Below are 24,153 nucleotides of genomic sequence, written 5' to 3'. Positions count from 1 at the left end.
GCTGAATCCCAGAGGCTTCAAGATGCACTATGGTTTGGTGCTCTGCGCTCTCCCATGAATGTCAGTACATTCTCTCCTAACTTGACACGTTCTCTCATGCTTCTCATGGTCTGACACGTTTTTCATATTCTGTCAGTGCTTTGTAAGGATAAATTGTGGACGCTGGTTTCTGGCTTCTGAGCATGTTTGCGTCCAGGGTATGAAAAGGAAGTGCAAAAGCAATAGGAATCGTTGTACTCTAAAGGGGCCGGGATAGGGAAATTTAATAGGTTCCTGTGACTGCCCGACGACATCTTTAAATTTTCAAAACACGGCAGTCAGGGTGCAGCAGAAATGTAGTCAGCTGTAGTAAAACGGGGTGCACGCAATTTAACCTGACATTATGTATTAGCGCTCACTTTCCGTTTATTAAGTTGTGTCATGTTCCGCCATTTCCAGTTCCCTAAATTAAGGGCTGACAATTCGGGCATTTTTCGGGCACCGGTGGGGCACAAATTTCACCATATCCTGATGTTCCTGCAAGCACAAGGCTCGCACAAAAATATGGCCCCTTGTGTTTTGTCCCATTTTTCCATTCAATCAACTCTTGATGTTTTGGCTTTGTCGATATCTTTGGTAGTTAAGAAATACCGCTACTGTCAATATTAAAGGACCTATTACGTCCAGATGGCCTATATTTCACTAGTTCTCTTTCTCTTTATGTATTTTTTGCTCAAAAAATAAAACTGGCAGTCATTTCCAATAATGTCAATCTGTTTTGGGGCAATCGGCAAATAACTAATTTAACTAGGAACCCTAACCCTAACCCATGATGTCAGCAACAGAGCTGGAGACTAAATTTGCTACATTCTTGGTGTGGACAAAGGAACGTGCTGTACTATCAAGTGGCAGTAGTCACTCATGTTTTTCAGTAAAAAAAAAAACCCAAAAAAAACACCATTGTGCTTGAGTTTCCGAACATCGCTTTGTTCAAGTTGGTATTATACCTTATTGCTGTCATATACCATTGCACACTCACATGAATACAACAGCACCCCAAATTTATGTTCAATTGCTAATTTAGTATCCTAAAAATCTACTCATTTATTAGGGTGTCATTGATCAAAAATGTGACTAACACGGCACCAGACTCTAGCTGTCCTCATCACGAGCTTGCTCAAACTAAGCTATCATATACCGTTGCACACTCACATCAATACAACAGCGACCCAAAATTATGTTCAATCGCTAATTGAATAAGCTTTTTAGAAAAGCAAATTTATTACAGTGTCATTGATTAAAATGATACGAACACGGCGCCAGCCAGCCGTGCCCATCAATGTCTGTCGCAGTCCCACCACCACTGCACAAAAAGCCTTTAAAAGCAAACGCATGCGTCACGTCATCTTCCCAAACTCTTTTTCAAAGGTCTTACAGCCATTTGTGATTCAATAAATGAAACAATGTTAATAAACAATGTCATAAAACCCGTGTTATATAGGGGGAAATGAATATGCACGCACATGGCTGCTTTCTTCTGCAAGTAAGCATTAATTTTAACAAAACAAGCCGACTCAAATGTATGCAACCTCATTAGTTTCACTCGTTATTGTCTAAAAAAAAATCATACAGGCTTTCAATATAGGTGACAATTACACCGCAGAACAGGTACTAGTTTAATGAGGACATCACAGGCTGAGATGTCGTTTTGGAGCAAAATGTGGGCAGGCCAAAATCTTGCTGGGAATCAAATATGTCATCAGAAAACAAGCCTAAAATTACTATTAAGTCTATTTTAGGGGGATTTTTTTTCCCCGACATCGTTTTTAAGTCCAGAACTCGACACACTGGTAAAAGACTGTAAGAAGAATTTCTTGAGATCCATCCATCCATCCATCCATTTTCTTCTGCTCATACGAGGTTGGGCACGGGGGTAGCATCTTAAGCAGGGAAGTCTAGACTTCCCTCTCCCCAGCCACTACGTACAGCTCTTCTGAGGGAATCCCAAGGCGTTCCCAGGCCAGCCGGACGACATAGTCTGTCCAGCATGTCTTGGGTCGTCCCTGGTGCCTCCTCCCGGTGGGACATGCTTGTACCACCTCACCAGGGAGGCGTCCAGGGGGCATCCTAATCAGATGCCCGAGCCACCTCATCTGGCTTCTCGTGATGCGGAGGAGCAGCGGCTCAAATGACCAAGCTTCTCACCCTATCTCAAAGGGAGAGCCCGGACGGCACTATGACTGGATGTCCATGCAAAGTTGCAGAATTCCAGTGTCAACCAGGATAGCCCCATAACATCCAAAGCCTTTAGGAACGCTGGGCGGATCTCATCCACACCTGGGGCCCTTCCACTGAGGAGCTTTTTAACCACCTCACTGACATGAACCCCTGATATACAGTAGGAGAGCCCACCTCAGAGTCCCCAGACTCTGCTTCCACGTAGGAAGGTGTGTCGGCAAAATTCAGGAGGTTTTCGAAGTATTCAGTCCACCGACTCACAACGTCCCGAATTGAGGTCAGCAGCTCTGCATCCCCACTATACACAGTGTTGATGGTGCACTGCTTCCCCCTCCTGAGACACCAGATGGTGCACCAGAATTTCCTCAAACCCATTCGGAAGTCGTTCTCCATGGCCTCCCCAAACTCTCCCTATGTTTTTGCCATCGCGATTACCAAAGCTGCATTCTGCTTGGCTAGCCTGTATCCATCCGCTGCCTCCGGATTCCCACAAGCCAAAAAGGCTTGATTGTACTCCTTTTTCAGCTTGACGGCATCCCTGACTGTTGATGTCCACCAATGGTTTCGGGGATTTCCCCCACGACATGCACCAACCACCGTAAAGCCACAGCTCCAGACGGCTGCCTCAACAATGGAGGCATGGAACATGCTTCACTCGGACTCAATGTCCCCTCCCTCCCCCGGGACGTGCTCAAACTTTTGCCGGAGGTGGGTGTTGTAACTCCTTCTGACAGGGGATTGCCAGACGTTCCCAACAGACCCTCAAAATACGGTTGTCCAAAACATGCGGCCGCAAGTCCGATAACACAACCACAAACTCAATCATTGAACTGCGGCCTAGAGTGTCCTGGTCCCAACTGCACACGTGGACACCTTTATGTCTGAACATGGTGTTCGTTATGGAAAATTAATGACGAGCACAGAAGTCCAATAGCTCTCCAACACTGCCTCCAAGGACTGCAAAAACGGTCAGTACTCTGAACTGCTAGTTGGTGCATAGGCACAAAAACACGTCTGAATCAGGGAGGCTACCCTCTCATCCACTGGGGTGAACTCCAACATACAGTCACCGAGATGTGGGGCAATCAGTATGCCAACACCTCCTCGGCGCTTCTCACCGTGAGCAACTCCAGAGTGTAAGAGAGTCCAACCCTTCTTGAGAAAACTGGTACTGGAGCCCTAGATGTGTGTCGAGGCGAGCCCAACTATATCCAGTCGGAATTTCTCGACCTCGCACACCACCTCAAGCTCCTTGCCTGCCAGAGAGATGACATTCCACGTCCTTAGAGGTAGCGTCTGTAGCTGAGGATTGGACCGCCAACATCTCCGCCTTCGGCTGCCGCTCAGCTCACATTGCACCCGACCCCTTTGAGTCCTTCCACAGGTGATGAGCCCATGGGAAGGAAGACCTACGTTGCCTTTTTGGGGAATGGCCCGGTCACCAGGCACTCGACATCAAGCCCCACCTCCAGGCTTGACTCCAGAGGGGTGCCCCCGGTGACCCACGTCCGAGTGAGGGAAAACGAAGTCCAAATGTTTTTCTCATGATAAGGTGTTCTTTGGGCCATGCTTCGTCTGGTCCCACACCTAGGACCTGTTTATCATGGGTGACCCTACGAAGGGCATAAAGCCCCAGACAACTTAGCTTCTATATGATCACTGGGACACACAAACCCCTCCACCACGATATGGTGATGGCTCCAGGAGGGGAATTTCTTCAGATATTTAAATAGAATATTTGTATCCCTGATATCATGTAATTATGAGAAAATGCAAACATTTGCAATATTTTAATACAGATTTTTTTATAATTCTAGTGCATTCTAAGGCATTTTAATGAACTCTGTCTGAAAGTGTACTGGTTCACTCGCCTGTCTGTGAGCCACAGGTCGTAAACTGTTAAACCTAAAGCAGTCAGACGTTGTTTTTGTACATTTGATAATTACATTTTTGTGTACATTTTCAGTTATGCCAAACGTATAATATACTTGAATGGAGTTATGAAAGATGAACATTTTCCTTGATGTGTAGCATACAGGGATGGCTGTAGAAGGTCGCAGAGGTGCATATATGTTGCCCGAGATGAAAATTCTCCCAGTATTGAATTTTATTTCCTGCCACCAAGCACATGATCAGGGCAACAAGAAAGAACTTTGGTGGAATTGTTATTATAGATCAATGCAAAAATTACTCAGTGTTAACAGTGAATGTTTTAAAAAGCACAATTGTTAAATAATTCTCGAACACGTTTGAACACAAAATTGTTAAATATGTTAGTTTCAGTGCATTGCTAGTAATATACAGCATATAGAGTATATACAGAAATTCAATATTCAAATCAAATATTTTCACACCTTTTATTTTGCCCTGCAATACTTAATCAGAACTGTACAACTGATAATGAAGCGTATTCATCGTTTTAATAAATTCCCACATTGATGTTTTCATTCAACTATTGAGTTTTAGAATATTTATTTTATTTACAATCACTGAGTTATTGACCTAGCAGTAGTTAGCAAAACCCAGACAGCAGAAAGCAGAGGGAGAACTGCAGAAAAATAATTAGGTCACCTAGGAGTCCTAACTAGGTACTGTAGATGAAACAGATCCAGTTCTTGTTAGGAAAATCAGTATATAAAATGGATAGATGGATATGAATATATTCTCTAAACATTTGATGCTCTTTGACATACCACAGGTTGTAAAATAAATATCACCATGTACCGATAAACTAAAATCCTAGGAGCACAGTTAACCCAGAAGGCTACCTATTGTTGTTTTGGTTGCATTAGGTTGCACAATATAAGTTACATAGCAAGTCCAATCAGGTTCTGACCTCACAGTCACAGAAAAAAACTGTTAGACCACGCTTGTTTAACCACTGTATTGTTCATTTTCAATGCCTGGTACAACTAAAGGAACCTTTGTTTGGACAAAGAAAATGATTTTCCATGGTCTTCCTTATAGTAACCCAAATCACTGGGAAATCACAATTAACCATAACCTTGTCAAATAGGACACAAAGTATTATGGAATCAGCTACATTTTGTTCATTGTATGGTTCTGGTAATATACATTTAGTGATCTCAGACATTAGACGTGGGCGGCGTAAGAGTACGCTTGGCAACCGGAGGGTCGCCGGTTTGTATCCCCCCCGAGTGCATGTCGGCATTGTTTCCCTGGGCAAGACACTTAACTCACATTGCCTACAAATTAATGTGGTTGGATGTTTGGTGGTGGTTGGAGGGGCCATAGGCATAGAATGGCAGTCACGCTTCTGTCAGACTGCCCCAGGGCAGCTGTGGCCACACAAGTAACTTACCACCAGCAGGGTATGATTGAGTGTATGAATAATGCATGGAATTGTAAGCATCTTTGAGTGTCTAGAAAGTCACTCTATAAGTGAAATGCATTATTATTATTATTATTATTAAAATGAACAAGAAATTCACAGCACTCACTACCATGAAGCGGTCCACTATGGTAACTCAATGTTTCAAAACATCTTCAAAAACCAGACCAACTTTGTGAGGGTGCAGGACTGCTATTTCAGCAACAAGAACCAACAGTCAACACTTCTATGAACAGCTGCATCATCGAACAGTCTCTTTCTCTGAACATTGAGTTTCAAATAAACCTTTGTATAGTTCATCAATCCTAGGTTGTATGAAAGCAAGCAAAGCATCCAGGGCATAGTGGCACGTGTGTATGCAGCATTACGGCATCTGTTTGCATTTTCGATTTGGTGAGTCAGGACCAGTGACTCCCTGTGCTGAATTTGCTGAGAGAAATTCTTCGCTTATCACTGCTGGATGTTCTTTTACTTTCTGCAGAGCATACAAGTAGGTGATTTACACCGTTTCATCAATGAGCTCACCAGGAAACAAATACCGGTACATAAAAAAATCGACTAGTGTTCTTCCCTCAACATTCATTTCACGTTTCCTGGAACAGGCGGAAAATCTCCATCAAAGTCATTGTCTTTGACTTTCCACAATTATTGGCGGGCTTGAGTTTGCGTAGCCGGGCAGGTTACATGTGAGCACTCGAATCCCAATTTGAGTCACCACCGATTCGTGCACAGCCCTTTATTAGCCCAGCTATTCACAGCCACAATTGAGCTCAGGTGCATGGTGAAAGGGAGTCTACCTATGGTAAATTAAACAGATTGGACATGGTTTGGAAAGGTACACACCTGTCTGTACAAGGTCCTAAAGTTGAAAATGCACAAACCAAGCATGAAGTCAAAGGAATTGTCAGTTGACCACCAAGACAGGATTTTCTTGAGGCACAGATGTGGGGAAGGGTGCAAAAAATTTTTGGGGAGCTTTTGAAGGGCACCATGAGTACCGTGGCTTCCATCGTCCATAAACGGAAGAAATTCTGAACCACCAGGGCTCTTCCAAGAGCTTGCCGCCCATCTCAATTGAGCAATCAGGGGAGAAGAGCCTTAGGTCTGGTACACACATAAAGATTTTTCCACTCTTCAAAGATTTCTTTTAAACTGCTACAGACCTCACACATTAAGATAAAGAAAAATCAGGCATTCAACAGTTTTGGTCGTCGTGTGTGGTGTTCTCAGAGAATCTCAACACAGCAGACCACACACATAAATATTCTGTTGCACCTCCGATCTTGAAGTCTCGTGTGATTACACGTGATCTCACAAAAGCGAAGAGGAAGAAACACTTCCGGATACGTGCCAATGCAACCCCCCCCCCCCCCCCCCAGCGGTTGTGGCCCTAAACAAGGGCATAAATTGTTGATGCCACGGGCCGGCCCTGGTGACCACAGATCACTTACTTTATCCATAAACAGGTAGCAGTAATAAGCATTAAGAAAAAACAGCCAACATTTTTTAAGTTATCAAAACGAGTACACAGCGATGGGGGCCATTTACTCCCACCACCAGCACCCACGGCAGTGGGGAAATCCAACTGGAACTCTTAACAGGCATCATTGATAGTTACTTTACCATGGCTGCTCCCCACCCCCAATCCAATCCAAAAAATCAGTATCAGTTGACTTATGTGGTGTTTAAAATGTTTAATACATTGGCAATGTATACACTGTATATAATGTATATACTGTATATCAAAACATGTTATAACAGACTAGTTTGCTGGTGTAGGGGCAGCCTGTGATAGAAAATTCAATTGTTCCTTACTGTTCTTTTAAATACAGTCTGCACTGTGTGAATTGTTGTTTTAATGTATGAAGATTAAATATTAACACTGTGCCTGTTGTTGACTGGCATGCTGATATTTGCACAAACGTGTACACAGCGCAATTTCCTCATGACAAACACATCTTATGAAATAGAGTCCCATAATTACTGCTGTCATCTTACATTGCTTTCCCCTTTATTTTCTCTAGGCTGTTGTAGGTTTAAGTGGCTGTTCTGTGGAACAAGACAAGCAGTGCTCCATAATGAAGTGTTTAATATTTGATGCCATTGGATTTCACAGCTAATAAAAGCTGTGTGAGCTTCCATTAGGCCTCTATCTCGATTTGAGAACAGTGCTGCACGACCGCACAAAGTAAATCACTATCTGTCCAGTGCCATCTAAATTGGGCAACCTAAAATTCTGCCATGATAAAAAGTAACAAAATTTAAATTCTGTTGGAGTTTTACAATCACAGATTCTAAATGATTCACACCAGGACAGTATTGTACTGTTTTGGTGCCTATCTGTTTGTCCCAGCGGGACACCGAGTTATTTTTTTCTAGGAATGTCGCAGCGGAGTTTAAAATGATTTAAAAATATTTGAGAAGTGTGAGATTTTCCCAATACCCCAAAAACTTTCAAGCTGAGGGAACTTTCAGATAATATAGGAGATAAAATTCATTCATTCATTCATTCTCCATACCGCTTATCGTCACTCGGGTCGCAGGTTTGCTGGAGCCTATTCCAGCTATCTTCGGACGAGAGGCGGGGTACACCCTGAACTGGTCACCAGCCAATCGCAGGGCACATAGAAACAAACAACCATTCGCACTCACAGTCACACCAATTTAGAGTCTTCAATTAACCTACCATGCATGGTTTTGGGGTGGGGGAGGAAACCGGAGTACCTGGAGAAAACCCACACAGGTACGGGGAGAACATGCAAACTCCACACAGGTGAGGCTAGATTTCAACCTGAGTCCTTAGAACTGTGAGGCATATGTACTAATCAGTTGTCCACCAGTAGATAAAATTGATATTTAAAATTGTAAATGCACGCACCTAGGTCCCTGCTTACTGTTGAAATTTGAAACATAGATGGAGACATTTTGTTGTCAATTGTTTATTCTTGTTCTGCTGGATTAGGTCGTTACTGATCCAACTAACAACTGTGTTACTTAAAGAGCAAGTGATTTGGAAATAAAGTTCTGGACAAATAAATGGCACACCTAACTCGGGTTGGTGGTTTTAATTCCTGTCAGTGTCTTTGAAGTTGCCTTTTGAATATCATTTGCATTCAATCTCTTTTTACATTAACAATACTCAAAAAGGGGCCAAACTAATCCAGTCTGCATTGTCACAATGGTGTCTGTAATTGCCTCACAATAAAGGGGCATTTAGGAAGGGCTACTGGATTACAACCCACACAATTTGTAAACTAATCCTTTAAAGTGGGGTCAATAATGCCTTTCAATAGTACTGCATGTGCATGCAAATAATTTCCACCATCTACAGAAAACAGCACAAACTAAATCAAAACATACCTATAATAAAAAAAGAAAATGTGCACACACTAGTAGTTAATGCACCCCTGTGTTAGATGTATTTACGTTTTTTCTTTTGCATGTCTTTGCGCCATTGTGCTATCATCCTCAAAACTAGGGCTACACTTTTTTAATCTATTTTCAGTCTCTGTCAATCGTCTTTTTCCTCACTCCTTGTCTCTTATATCAATTAGCTGCATAGTGACAATAAAGGCAAACGTGTCAGTGTTGATGGCAGTGTGAAGTCATGATGGGCCTTGAATCTGGAGAAGAGCACTAATTGAGGGAAAGTGTCATTTATGTTCGTCGATAGAGAGCAGAACAGGACTGCACAATGTTCTCTTTTTAAATATACTGTACATGGTCTCTGATCACCCAGTTGCTATACTGCTTGAGTTATTATTATTATTATTATTTTTTTTTTTTTAAAGAACTGATCACAAGCTGACTTTCTGAACAGCAATTGAGGAATGGAAAACTTGTTTCATTGTTAGGTCATAAAAGTTCCTAATTTTGCTACTTGTATTGAGATAATACTCCATGGAAAAAAGCTAAGATGAACTTTGGTGACAGTTGAAAGTCAAGTGTTTATCACAACATGTTAATGCAATATCCACTGCCTTAAATGACCCCGCCAATCTTATCAAAGGTATCAGATAAGCAGCATGGAGAGCCTAATTTGAAGATGGCCCTGAAGGCAAATATTACCCGCATAGCAAGTGGCAATTCCCCACCAGTTATGTTTATATTTCAGCGCTGGAACGAGCTGATGTTTGAGCTATTATTTTGAGAAGTGTTAAGGTTAATAAAATATGCGCTGCAGTTCCCACACTGCAGTTAGTAGCCTGAACAAGTTCACTCTCTTAAATGTTCGCCATCTTTTGTTGTTCTGTCAACTCTGAGCCTAACCGCAAATTGCAAAATGTATGTTTCTTTTATTACAAGTTGTTTATATTTAAAAAGTAGTCTTTTGAATATTGTGTAATTATATATGACAAGTCCTGACCTATGTATATATTACCATAATTATTAGTACATGTATTATGTTATGACATGTTATTCCTTTTATTACATATATTATTAAATAACAGCAAATTGTGATAATTGATAAATTGTCCTACAAGTATGTTGAGATAACGTCAGATTTTCTCTTTGGCCCATTTGACACAATTCATGGTTACAATAAAGCAGCACAGTAAGGAAGCTGACTTGGCACCAAAGTTCATGCTCATTCATTGTGTCTTGGAACATTTCTGATAGAACCCAGAGGTCCTTTTCAATGTACACGCAAAATATACAATAAAAAATGTTGTACAGGCAGTGTTTTTAGCCAAAAATAAATAAATTGTCATAAAAATATAAGCACATCTTAACCAGTCTAATATGAATTATATCAAACAATAAAAAACTAACTTTATATCTCTTAATGACAGTTTAGGAGGGTTAATAAATGTTGCATCACTGATGCGCTTGACACAATTTTCTAACATTATCTGTCGTACAAAAGAAAATTGACAACTAAATGCAGTGTACAGCATATCACAAAGCGAGAGTTTTCAATCACATGATTGTTTTTTTTTTTGTTTCCGCCATGTTGGAGGGTAAGATCGGGAAGATAAGATGGACTTGAAACGGAAAGACTAGTAGACTGACTCGTGTTTGTTTTTGCTAGATTTCTTTTTCTGTATAACTCCAAAAAGTTACTATAAGCTATGCTACTCATTTTCAAAGACACAACACAATGAGGCACAGCAGTGGACTGGTTAGCACATCTGCCTCACAGTTCTGGGGACCCGGGTTCAAATCCGGCCCCGCCTGTGTGGAGTTTGCATGTTCTCCCCATGCCTGCGTGGGTTTTTTTCCGGGTACTCCGGTTTCCTCCCACATCCCAAAACCATGCATGGTTAAAAACAATAAAGTTTATCAGTTTGAACATTACATATTTTGTCTTTGTAGTGGATTCAATTAAATATAGGTCGAACATGATTTGCAAATCATTGTATTCTGTTTTTATTTACGTCTAACACAACGTCCCAACTTCATTGGAATTGGGGTTGTATAAACCTACATAAATAACTCAGTGCTCCTTCTTGTCAAACATTAAAAACAGATGGACTCAATGACACCAGCTACAAAGGATTCAAATCGTAGTCCTGTATTTACACAAAAGCTGTTTGATATGCTGGATGAGAGTCCTCTTAAGCCAAGTGTAATAGACCAAAAACGGGAAGTGGCAACCTACCAAAATAAAACCAGCAACAGTGTTAAACATCACTTCACAGAAACGACACTTCCGCTCAGTCCCCATGGCTACTGGTGGCCAATTCTTATTAGGACACTGAAACACACAAGTAATTGAAAACCAGTAAAATAGGATAAAACACATCCACATCTTCAGCCTTGTGGAGGCATGTCATCAGGAGTAAACAACTCAATTTATGAATCGCGATATGCTTGCACTCACACCTCCTCTATCTGCTCTTAATCCTCTGCCAATATTTATATAGATAGGAGAGGCATAAAATGTGCTCATGTAAATTTACTTCACCCATATATACAATTAGAGAGGTGACATAACTTCTCTCCTTGGCACTTGAGTTTAATATTTAATACCAGTTCTTGGCTCCTGCATAACAAAGTAGGGAAGTGGGCAATAGAATATGCTTATATGGAAATAATAGACTCCTTGGATAACAATATCAGAAGTGGGGAGAAAGAAAAAAAGAAGGGGTTGCTGTCCACAGTCCAGATTTACCAGACTTAGTATTTAGTATATACTTAGTATATTTGACATCGTCTTTTTCTAACTGTGTGTTGAATTCATTTTCATCCATCCATTTTCTATCACGTTTGTCCTCATTAGGGTCGCAGGCGATCTAGAGCCTATCCCAGCTGACTTTAGGTAAGTGGCGGGGTAAACCTGGGATAGGTTTCTAGGCAATCACAGGTCACATTATCCAAACACACACCCAAAGACATTTTAGGCTACAGTATTAAATTAACCTAACGTGGATGTTTTTGGCATGTGGGAGGAAGTCAGAGTACCTGGAGAAGCACAGGGAGAACACTATGCAGTAAAGCCACTAACCAGTTGGTCACCGTGCTGCGCTTTGGTTTTCAATATATGCTTTTAAGCATTGATTCCGAACGCATAAATCAATTCATGAGATATAAACTAGATTCGGTGATTCCAATATTTGTTTGACAGAATGTTAATAAATGGATGGGATGAGGTGTAACACATTCCGTGTGAAGATCATTCTGTTGCAAAGAAATGTGTAGTGAAGTGGGGAATATTAAAAATTGAAAACCTTGTTTACTATTGTGAACACAATTTCAGTTATTCATTGGAGGAGCTCATCCCAGATTATTTCGTAAACTTGTTTGTGTGTAACACATCCATACTTGTAACCATGTTTGCAGCATGTGTGAAACAAAAGTGTGATCATCTGCTTGGTAGTCTTCATTGTTTTCGTCATAGAGATGACTAATGAGATGAATAAAGATAGTAACTAATCATTTTGTTGCTGACACTTCACTATGTGTGCAATATGCTGTAGAATTAAAACGTATCATGCACGTCCGGGTACTTCATTATACGCACACAAGGGACTGGGTCTAATATGAACACGCACAGGAAGGAAGGGCCAGCTACTTAATGCTTTCTAATGAAAGTATACATTAGTATTTGCTGAAAGGCAAAAGGAGGGCCTTGTAATTAAAGAAGTGTTCATGACAAATGGTGATAATGTGCAAATAAGTGAGGGAGGGAGAAGAGCTACTGTAGCTACAGCTACGTATGTTGACCCTATTTTCTGGTATGTTATTGTGTTGGTTTTTTTCCTAAATAAGTGTTGCAGTAAGTTTACCATTCTTGTCTGTTTGCACCAGTATGTGTATGTACTTTATGTGTGTTAAGTTAAACTAGACAGTTTAAGACACGCACACAAGCCCACATAACCTGACAGATAAAACAGCAATCCATCTGGTAAAAAAAAAAGCTGTATTGTTTGAAAAAGGAAGGAAGTTGATTGGTTATTGCTGTCTCATTCATTAGTAGCCAATCAGATTATTATTTTTTTAAATGTAGAAGAATAAATTGCGTAGTGCTATCTTAACAAGCAGTGAGCATCTCTTACTGGAGTGAGGAAAATATTTTCATCAAGAAAAGCTTTCAGTGCTGTTCTTTGCTCTTCCTTTAATGACGAAATGATCAGGTTTTTTTTTCTTTTTTTTTCTGCTATACAAGAACCACGTTTGGGTCCGCCGGTGTTTCCAAGTTTGCTGTATCATCTCACATTCCTCACATAAAAACCATGCCCAACCATAGCTTCCTCCGCTATCTTCTCAGAGGATGCTTATTGTTCTACTCGTTTTTGAACAGCCTCAATTCTATCAGATTGAAGCGAGGAAAAACGGGTGTGCTACATTTTGTGTCGGATTGCAAATCATCTTCAGTCACAAACACTTGTGTTGCTACATATGAAGATCAAATATGGACCTTCAATAATGCCAATTTTTGCTCTTAGATAGTGCCTTGCATGTGAGGGAAACCCACCTGTGAGAAAATACTGTAGCTTTTCATTACTGCTCTTAACATAATTACAACAAAGAAGAGATCTAGATATGTCAGAATGAGTTCTAAAATGGATGCTCATAATGTGAACACGGACTCTCTTTGACTGAAAACAGCAGACATAAAGCACAGGAGATTGAAATATGATGACTCAGAAAACCTAAGACAACAGCTGTGAATAATTTACAGTAGCAGTTTATGCAAATAGTCAAAAATCTGGGACATGGTGCAGAAGGTGTTTTATTCTTATCGCTGACGGGATAAAATTGAGCTGGTGCAAAATCAATACATTACAAAAACTGCATCGCTTTCAGAATTATTCGGGATAGACAATGGATGCTTCCCACAAGGGTTTAGCTTCAGCGGTGTTAATCTAGACAACAAACAACAATGTTCACTCTTTAGTCGTAAGAAGAAGAACTCACTTGAAATTGCAACCAGTAGAATTCTGACATTTGACCTTTAACCCATCATTAAAGTACTTTTGTGATTAAAATGTTAAACTTTGCACAAACAATTATTGCATTTTTTGTATTATGAATTATTTGTTTTATTATCATTATATTTACATTAAATCATTCATTTTCATTGTGAATTGATCCTAATTTTTTTCCCCACTGACTGGCTAGTTGAAATCGTTCTTTTGTATCACGTTGTAAGGCGGTTCATTGCAATCATTGGCCCAACTTAGGAAAAATATGAGTCGTCTTTTTGCTATATCTCAGTTTGATGAAAAATTATCTGCTATTGAAGGTTACCCTTGAATCTTGGACCCAAGAGCAAATCAAAGAGACTGATGGAGCCACAGTGGAGGGCAGGTGCAAATTAAGGAGTAAAACTAAAGATGTCTTCGCTAAGGCTGCTAGAAAACAAAAATGAGATCATGGCAGTACTTAACATTCGTCAAGCCAGACGAACAAGCAACAAACAACGAAATGCAGCATATGTAATGGCAAGGAAATGGCAATATTTTGGCGTCTTCTTGATGCTCCTGCAAGGCTTATAACCCAGCTGACTGTGATAATCAGCTCATATTAGCAGGGGGCTCCACCAGCAGCACACACCTAGTTAAATGAGTAGACAGAATAGAACATAAGCGGCAAACACACACAGGCATATTTGAAATTGAGCATTTTGCGTTTAAAAGTCGAGCATTTAAAGGCCAAATGGCAAATATCTTAACAATTAAAATCCCTTATTACAAATTGAGGGACCGTCACTGATCAGTATTAAGAGAAGTTGTTTGGTTTTGTTGGACATCAAACACTTAATGATGGGATGGCATCTCAATCATGGTCACTCAGCATCAGAAGATTCTTCTTAAAATATTTAAATGTTGCTCTCACTCATGAAAGTTTCTCCCTCTGCTACTTTGTAGTAAGTCAAATGAAAAATGTACGAGCCTCTTTCCCTCAGAATAATTGATTTACATTTCGGGTGTACTTAAATTCCACTCTTAACGCCCAATTATTTAATGTTGTTAAAAACATTTACATGTAGACCAGATAACCCAATAACAGCCGCCACAAACTAATTTACTTTGTCTATATAGATGTCAGTGAGAGAAAAACAAGCGTGTGTCAACATTTGCAAGATGCTTCATTGTAATTGAAATAATTATGCTAATTATCAACTCGGTGTCACTTAAACGCAAGGGCAACCAGTTTCTCGAAAGGATATCGCCAATAATTATTACTCTGTAGAAACCAAGAAAACTGCTGTGGTTTAGCCAGCATGAAAGGACCATTTTGTTCATGTCCATATTGATTTACAGAATCAAGATTACAATGCAAGACTAGAGAAATTCTTTATTGTCAGATTGCATCTTCCAATACTTTCTTCCTCATCTCACCATTTTGCGCCCATCTTGCCTCAGCATTTTTAAATGGCCTGCTATTGCTTTTCTCCCTTTGACGTCCATGAAGTGTCTTTTTGCATCATCTATTTTCCATGAACACACAAATGTTGTTTTGCATTTGAACATGTCAGCAGAAAGAGACTAAAAACATCAATAACCACAAATCCCTAATATTTATAGCTCTGAGTAGAAAGTGAGTGACCACATGAATAAACACCAAGCATCAATGCAGGGCTGGAAACTCATGTTGTTGTCTTTATGGAAGACTAAATGTATTCCAAGGCAAGATCTGTTCCCTTCACAATTCCCTCTTGAAATTTTATTTTCACCATCTCATGTTGGGATGTTTTCCCAAATGATAGCAGACAGAAAGAAAATGAGCAATAACTCCCTTTGTCATGAAAGAAGAGGAGTAAAATGCCTTTTACATGCCTTCCTCCTCTGCTGCACACAAACTTTCTCTTCTTGGCCACTTCGTAATGTTTTTATTCTCTGAGTGGATTTGCCTCCCTCTGTGGGTATCTGAGGCAACAATGACCAGAATGGCAGAGCAGGTACTCAGTGAAGCACACTTTGGCTGAATAACAATTACTGTAGCGTCTGGTAGCGCCCAACAAAGAGTAATATAAAATATTATTTCTCAGTTATGAGTAATATCACAAGTGTGCAATTGTAAACTGTTTAACTGTTTTTAGAAACAACAATGCAGGAATCAATGTATGTAATAGCAGCGCACCTTCTCATTTACAATAACATTTTCCATTTGCCTATTACAGCAAAGGTAAATGCTGATCCTAGGCACTCCCCACTTCTACCTATCTATTTTCTAGACCACTTATCGGTTTAAGGCCAATGGGAAGGCTGTAATCTCTCCCAGCTGATTTAGGGTGAATGGCAAAGTACACCCTGAACTGCTCATCAATCACTCACAGGGCGTGTGGGTGACTGCATAATGGAAAAAATCATGCCAAATGAGGCAATAAAGTCCCTTATAATTTATTAATAACACATTTTTGTTTTAAGTCAAAAATGAGGGTGTATCTCGACATAACAAGGGTCACTAGATGCAGTCTTAACAGCAGGTAGTCAGTCAGTAGGCTGGTCCACAAATATTAAAGCCTATTTAAAACTGTTCTATAAAATACATTATGCAGTTTTTTTTTTTTTTTTTTTTGCCCATTCAGGAAATCTTAATTCAGGAGTTGATCATTGGTCAAACGAGTGACAGTTTGCAGCCTGTTTTGACTGAGTATCAGTCATCTGGCAGAGACTCCAGCTCCTGCCACGACAATGAACAAAGTAATCAGTATAGAAACAAACAAACAAACAAAAAAATACTTTACTTATGTTGTATGTGGGTTTCATTTGGCTTTCTGTACTATGTGAGGAGTGGAGTCGTGAAACTGCTCCAAATGAAACTTTTGTTATGGATTGGAGCTATATACTGTAATAAAAATGTACTTCACTTGACAATTTTACAAAAAAAAAATAACATCCTTGAGGAGCTGGCATGGATACTCTACCCACCTCATCATACTCCAGAGTGAGGGGGTAGATCAGGTGCACAGCCATGGTGTGGTACCCCAGAGGAACTGGAGTTGAGATGAACTGGTGAGGTGTAACGTATAGCCCATAATTGTATTTTCTCACTAAATTGCCCAGAGGAGTATAATAGTGGCTGATTTGGGATTAATTTGATCTAACCTGATTTAAGCCATGTACTTTTCATCATTTGATTAATCATCACCCATGAGCTCTTGAGTTTATGTATCCCATTAACTTTGAATGTGATTGCCATGTTTTTGGAGATGTAACCTTTTCACAGAATACATTACTTATCTGAGGCAACGATTAAGGAGGAATAAGGACAGAGGGCATGTGAAGGGAAATTTGAGGGGCTTTGATTTGCCAGTGCAGCCTGCAGAATGAAATGCTTTTAAAATGATTATATTCATAGATTGTGTGACTGTGTTTAAGCACGACTGGCAGTAGCTTAATGTACATTAGAGCATTTCACTATCTTACTTCAGGTTAAAAGCAAAATACTCTCATGGTGTCAAATCACACTTTACCAACAGTGTGCAGAATAGTGTCCATGCACCAACAGGAAACAGAATAATTAATTTTCCATCAGGCGAGGTCACACAATCAAGGGTTAAGAGAGAAGAGTTCTGAAGGGAGCATGTGCTAATGTCATTTATTAGTTTGGAAATTATTCATGATATAAAAGCACCAAGAGAAGACTTGAAACATACAGTAATTGCATTGATTTCCCTATTATGGCTACAAATAATGACATTTCTCTCAATTTGAAGGAGTTGCAGAAAGAATTATGTTGCCCAAAGACTTATTGTACAACTACACGAAGGATCATACCTTTACTGAGACTACAGATTAACAAAATGATTTGCGTGATAGTATTGGTGGAGCTGCCTGGACAGCTCTCATGTTGCATCAGTATTGCATGCAATGACTGTACAATGTATTCATGTGACTTGTAGTTGTTACAAAATCTCAGGTGTGAATAGGGAGCATGTGTGTTAAATTTGGTGTTATCGCTCTCACGCTCCCATACTGGTTACTGAAAGTACAATATGGCACTTCATGGCAAAAAAAGGTCTGAGGATCTGAAAAAAAAACAAACAAAGAATTGTTGCATTACATAAAGATTCCTACGCTATAGGAAGTTTGGCAAAACCCTGAAAGTGAGCTGCAGTACAGTGTCCAAGGCCATACAGAGGTTTAACGTGACAGGTTCCACTCAGGACAGGTCGTGCCATGTTCGACCAAAGAGTTGAGTGCATGTGCTCAGCGTTATATCCAGAGGTCATCTTTTGGTAAAGTGTGAATGTTGTAGACTAGGGGTTAGCCTGTCAGTGCTCAGTCCATACGCTGCACCCTATCAAATTGGCCTCCACGGCTGTCATCCAAGGCGGAAGCCTCTTCTAAAGATGATGCACATGAAAGCCCTTAAGCAGTTTGAGACAAGACAAGCAGACTAATGACATAGACCAAGACAAACTTAGTTTCTTTTGTTAGACTTGACATCTTGAGGGAACGAAAGACCGTGTTTATATGTTGTACTTTTTGGAGGAACAATTCACACACACAAGCCATCGGTAGTGCAAAACCGGAACTACATTTTATTTTTACACATGCACACTTTTACACCTCAGAACCTTTCAGTGTAAGAGCATACACAAATCCTAACACCCCCACTTGTTCTTACACTGTACTGTACCATTAAAGATGTTAATACTTCACATTCCAAACAAATAGGAATCTTGCATTTTGTAATAGGCTTTGTGAGAACATCTGCAACCATGTCTGTTGTTGAACAATACTCAATAACAACCTTCTTATCAATGAGTGCAGATCAAATGAAATGATATTTGATGTCAATGTGTTTAGATCTTTGACGACACACTGGGTTCTTTGAAAGAGCAATTGCACCTTGATTGTCTTCAAATATTGTCACTGGTGCACATTCACCTCCCATGTCCATCCCTTTTAGAAGTTGTACAAGATACATGCTTTCTTGTGCAGTAGCAGCCAATGCGATGTATTCTTCTTCACAGGTGGACAAAGCAACTGTTGACTGCTTTTTAGACTACCACGAAATAACAGGCCCATCTTTAGTTAAGCGGCATGGTGGACGTATGGTTAGAGCGTCTGCCTCACAGTTCTGAGGACCGGGGTTCAGTGGAGTTTGCATGTTCTCCCCGTGCCTGCGTGGGTTTTCTCCGGGCACTCCGATTTCCTCCCACATACCAAAAACATGCATGGTAGGTTAATTGAAGACTCTAAATTGCCCGTAGGTGTGAATGTGAGTGTGGATGGTTGTTTGTTTGTATGTGCCCTGCGATTGGCTGGCAACCAGTTCAGGGTGTACCCCGCCTCCTGCCCGATGATAGCTGGGATAGGCTCCAGCGCACCCGCAACCCGTATGAGAATAAGCGGCTCAGATAATGGATGGATGGATGGATCTTTAGTTATACTAAAACAGTACCATGTCATACTTCGTCTGTCGTCTTGATCTGCTGCCCAGTCAGCATCACAATATGCTACAAACTCAAGAGTATTATCTCTTTTCTTGTAACACAATATTTGATTAATTGTTCCCTTCAAGTATCTTAGAACATGTTTAGTCATTATCCATTGTTGTTCTGTTGGTTCTTTAAGGTATTGTGACAGTTTACTGACAATCCAACTTAGGTCAGGTCTTGTACATGTCATCACATATATCAAACTGCCTACCACTTCACGATATTTTCTCGGATTAATAGGTGCACTGTCATTGTCAATGTTTTATTTTTGCTCACATGGTGTCACCCTTGCCTTGCAATCAGACATACCGAATCTTTCCAGTATTTTTGTGATATATCTTGTTCGGTTCATTGTGATCTCATTGTGCTGTGAAAAGTCAATGCCAAGAAAATGTTTGAGTTTCATCTTAAATTTTGCTTTCACCATTGCCTTTACCTTGTTAAGAGCATCCTCATCAGTTGCAGCAATAATTAGATCATCGACCCAAATTATTAGAATGATCCATTCATTGCTTCTCTGTTTGTTATAGACACAGTGATCTGCTGAATTCTGCACAAATGAGGTAGTCGTGTAACATCCTATTCCAATTTCTTCTGGATTGTTTCAATCCATATAATGACTTGTACAGTTTCCAAACTATTCTCCCACCTTTGTCGCATTTGGTTTCAAATCCTTCGGGTTGCTCTATATACATCTCACAATCGATAGGAGCATACATATAGGCTGTTTTAACATCCATCTGATGTAATGTCATGTCATATGTCTGTACGTACAGATGTCATGTTTACAGTTGGAGAAAATGTTTTTGCCTTATATGTTTCAGTCTCATCTGTTTTTTCTTTGATTGTGTCAACTCACCTGCCCCCCACTGCATTTTTACCCTCTGGCAGTGTGGTCAATGTGAATGTGTTATTTTCCTGAAAGGAATCCATTTCCTCCTTCATAGCCTGAGCCCAAATGTTTGACTTTGGCGACTGCAAGGCTACACTGTAGGTTTGTGGTACATCACACACCATCCTGTAACAGAAATCTACATTTTTGGATATCAAGTCATCACATTCTATTTCACATTCATAGTCCTCTAGGTACTGAGGTCTCTTTCTCTCTCGTAGGATAATGTGAGGTAATTTCTTCCTGTCCTGTTCGGGATTCTTTATCATTTTGTGAAGGTTCAATGTGGGGTTCCCGTGTCTGCTCCAGACTTTGATCAACCACTTTGGCTTTTGGCATAGAGGTTCTAAACCTTCCCTCACATGGATCACTTATTTGCGGATCTGTTTCGAAAAATCACTGAAGCTCCGTTGGATGTTGGTGATCTCACAGAAAAGATGTCCTGCGGATATGATGGCACGTACAGCGCTCTCGTCAGTGTTGTCTTCACTTTGCGACCATTGATGTCCCTGAGATAGACCTCCGCAGCTCCTCTCTTGTGTCCAACGCCACTTGTCCTCGTTCCATCAGCCAGCTCCACACAGTGATTTCTCGGCGTGAACGTCTCATCAAACTTTGTAAACTTGCCAATGTTTATTATGTGTGTTGTTGCGCCCGTATCAACCATCAATCGCTTGGGTGTCGTATCAGAACTCTGACAATCATTTATCTTGAATGCAAACGTGTGGTCATCAGCATCGCTTGCTTGTTTCATATTGTCTCTCTTAATTCGTCTGCAATTCGCATTTTTATGAGTCGAGCTCTTGCAAAAACTGCACCATTGTTTGTAGGTATTTTCTTGTGGTTCACTAGTGCATTCCCGTGCTTTGTGACCTTTCTGTCTACATTTATAGCAAGTTATTTCAGAGTTATTTTTAACTTATTTATGTTTCATCTAGCCACTTGCCTTCATCACGTTGTGATCATTTGAGTGGGTGTTGAATTTTTCCATACTTTCATAGCTTCTCAACTTTGTTTTGAATTCGCCGAATGTCATCATCTTGTCGCTTTGTGTAACGTGGATAGCGAATGACTTGAAGGTGTCCGGTAAACCTTTCAATATCATTGCAATCAGTAGTCCGTCGCTCACGGTCTCTAAGGCTTTTCTCAATGCGGTAATTGCACTTTCCGCGCGAATAATATAGTCCGTGACACTCTCGTTAGCTGATTTTTGTAGCGAAGTTAGCTCCGTATAAAGGCTAATCACCCGCAACTTTCCTTTGCCTGCGTAGTGCTCCCTCAGTATCTACAACGCTCTCCTACCGTCATCCGCTGCTTCTCTCATAATAAGTGAGAGGCTCTTGTCGTCCAAAACTTGAATTAGTTCTGCGTATGCTTCTTCATTTTTCTCAGCATCGCTGTCACCATCCCCTTGTGCTGCTCTGAGTATGGTTGCCTTGAGGCCCTGCAAGCGCAGGTGTCCCAGAAACTTTGTCTCCCATAACTCGTAGTTTTTTTCATCTCCATCGAAGCATAAGCGGTTCCAGCGGCCTCCGGCTTCCCTTCTGGGCCCATAACCTGTTAGACTTGACATCTTGAGGGCACGAAAGACCGTGTTTATATGTTATACTTTTTGGAGGAATAATTCACACACACAAGCCATCGGTAGTGCAAAACCGGAACTACTTTTTATTTTTACACATGCGCACTTTTACATCTCAGGCCCTTTCAGTGGAAGAGCGTACACAAATCCTAACATCTTTAAATGGTGTCAAGTGTGTGTTGCGCGAAACAGGCCTTGGTAAGGCAGCTTAGCGTATAGGCTAAGCATGTCTGCAAACCTAAACCACTGCTTCAGTGATGAAGATATAATAAAATATTTGCTCTATAAATACTTAAATGAAAAACTTTTGTGAGGTACTGTCTGTCTGTTTATCTATCAATCTAGCTATCTATCTAGCCCACATTTCCTTGTAAACTGCTATCCAGCCAGTAGAACCCCGTTCTTCTTAAAAGGACACAAGATTGGTGAAGGTGCTGAAAAAGAAATGAAAAAATAAGCACAAGGCATTGGGATGCAGTAGCTGTCCTCCAAATGAAACAGTTTTGGTTTGAGTCTCTTTCCTTGGCCTTTACTAATTTTCATTTTACTTGCTACTAATTCTCTAAAGAATGTACTAAACTATAAGTTTATGGATTTAACAGTAAAGTGTGATTGCTAATTTGCCTTCAGAAATTCTGTAGTACTGAAAAATTAAAAACGTCTGAAGAAAAATTAGTGGAATGAAGTATTACACTCTTTACAAAGAAGGACATGCAACTGATTTTTTAAATAAAATTGTGAGTCCAAAATATATGAAAATTTAAATACTGAAGCCTTTTTCAAATGACTTTCATGATTAGATTTAACTGATAAATAATGAAAGTTCGCATTTAACTACTGTCAGACTTCCAATCCAAGGGATAGGTGGTTGGGAAAATACAACTGATGAAATAGATCATATTGATGATGACAAAATAGTTTTAATATGCAAGTCTATAATAAGTGTGGTGAATATCGTTAACTTTACTGGCACTCAAATATCCGAAAAAAAAATAAAAATGTTGGGATTTTATATCTGTAATTTCACAGTTGACTATTAATAAATTATGATTTAGTGAGTGTTTGGAAGAGAATGCCAAACAAATGGAACAACTTAATGGTAGTTTTTTTTCTAATTCACTTGTAAGGGACATCAGGTTGACTACTACTTTTTTATAACCATGTGAGAAAATGTCACACTGGTACTTTAACTTTTCCTTGAGTAGATGGCATAGAACACCACAAAGATACTTAAGTACTTGGAAGTGTTTGACAGGTGTGTCAGACGGCGTAGATACAGTAGGTCTCGTCCCAGAGACGCCGCCTCTCATCTCTCACTCTTCTGAAAAATGATAAACGGCCAGTCTCCTCTATGCTCCTTATCTCCACACTCATATCTTCACTCTGCAGACTTTGTATTTCTGCATCTTCACAGGCACCTCTCACCATGCGAGAGCGTCTCTCCTGGGCCAGTGTTATCATGTAATACTTCATCTTAACAGCATCTGAGACCCAGCGACGGGTTTTGCACTCAGAGTTTTTTTAGAGCCTCATATGCATTGCACATGCACAGTGACAGGTGTGTTGCTTGGAAATAGTCCAGTTAGAATATACTTTACAGTAGTTGCCTGTTAAATTCTCACGAGAACACACTGCATGAAGCAACTGCTTCCATGTTGATGCACGTGCTCCCCTTTTTGTTTGGGCACCATTAATTCTTTTTTGTTTTTAGTCTTTAGCTTTGGATTGGTGTCACACTCCTAACCCCCAGACTGCGTGGAGCAGCCGCCCCTACTCCCAAACAAAAGCAGAGCTGCAGGGAAACAGTATGATGGAAGCAGGTGGAATTATCACAGCTCATTTGGCGCTAATGTTTTGCTCCTCTTAATTAAAGTAGGATTTACACTCTACATAAATGGCACCAAATGTGTAACTACGGTTATTTTTGTTGTGCATTCCCCACTGCTTGCTTTCTCTGGTCATCTTTCTGCTCCAGTGACCGCCTTTACTCGTTGGTCTGACAGTGTGTACTGTAAGAGTGTGGAAGTCAGAGGGAAAGACAGACCCCCTTCATCAGTCCATGTCTGTCCAGTGTCCATTCAGGCTTCCTCAGATTTGTGATCATTTTATTGCCAATTTTTTTCTATTTACCTCGAAGACATCATCGAAAGTCAGACCCTCCATAAGCCGGACAGATTATTTGATACCACAATAATAACAGTGCTTGATCACGGTTATTATTAGTTGTTTCTTGCAACTCAACATGTTTGTCAGCGCCGAGTTACACCCCA

General features: G+C 40.3%; 1 protein-coding gene and 1 long non-coding RNA gene across 4 annotated transcripts in view; one reads left to right on the top strand and one right to left on the bottom strand.

Annotated features, from left to right (window-relative positions):
- LOC133487774 (cadherin-4-like) overlaps nucleotides 1-24,153 on the top strand; it is a 342,915-nt gene that overhangs the window by 85,395 nt on the left and 233,367 nt on the right. The window lies entirely within an intron of this gene.
- LOC133487784 (uncharacterized) overlaps nucleotides 21,945-24,153 on the bottom strand; it is a 30,976-nt gene continuing 28,767 nt past the window's right edge. The window contains exon 2 of the long non-coding RNA XR_009791446.1: nucleotides 21,945-22,317. This is a non-coding gene — a long non-coding RNA (uncharacterized LOC133487784). The remainder of the gene's footprint in view (nucleotides 22,318-24,153) is intronic.

Source organism: Phyllopteryx taeniolatus, chromosome 1 (genome assembly GCF_024500385.1).
Source record: "Phyllopteryx taeniolatus isolate TA_2022b chromosome 1, UOR_Ptae_1.2, whole genome shotgun sequence".
NCBI lineage: Eukaryota > Metazoa > Chordata > Actinopteri > Syngnathiformes > Syngnathidae > Phyllopteryx > Phyllopteryx taeniolatus.
This window is presented reverse-complemented; position numbering and strand designations above follow the sequence as displayed.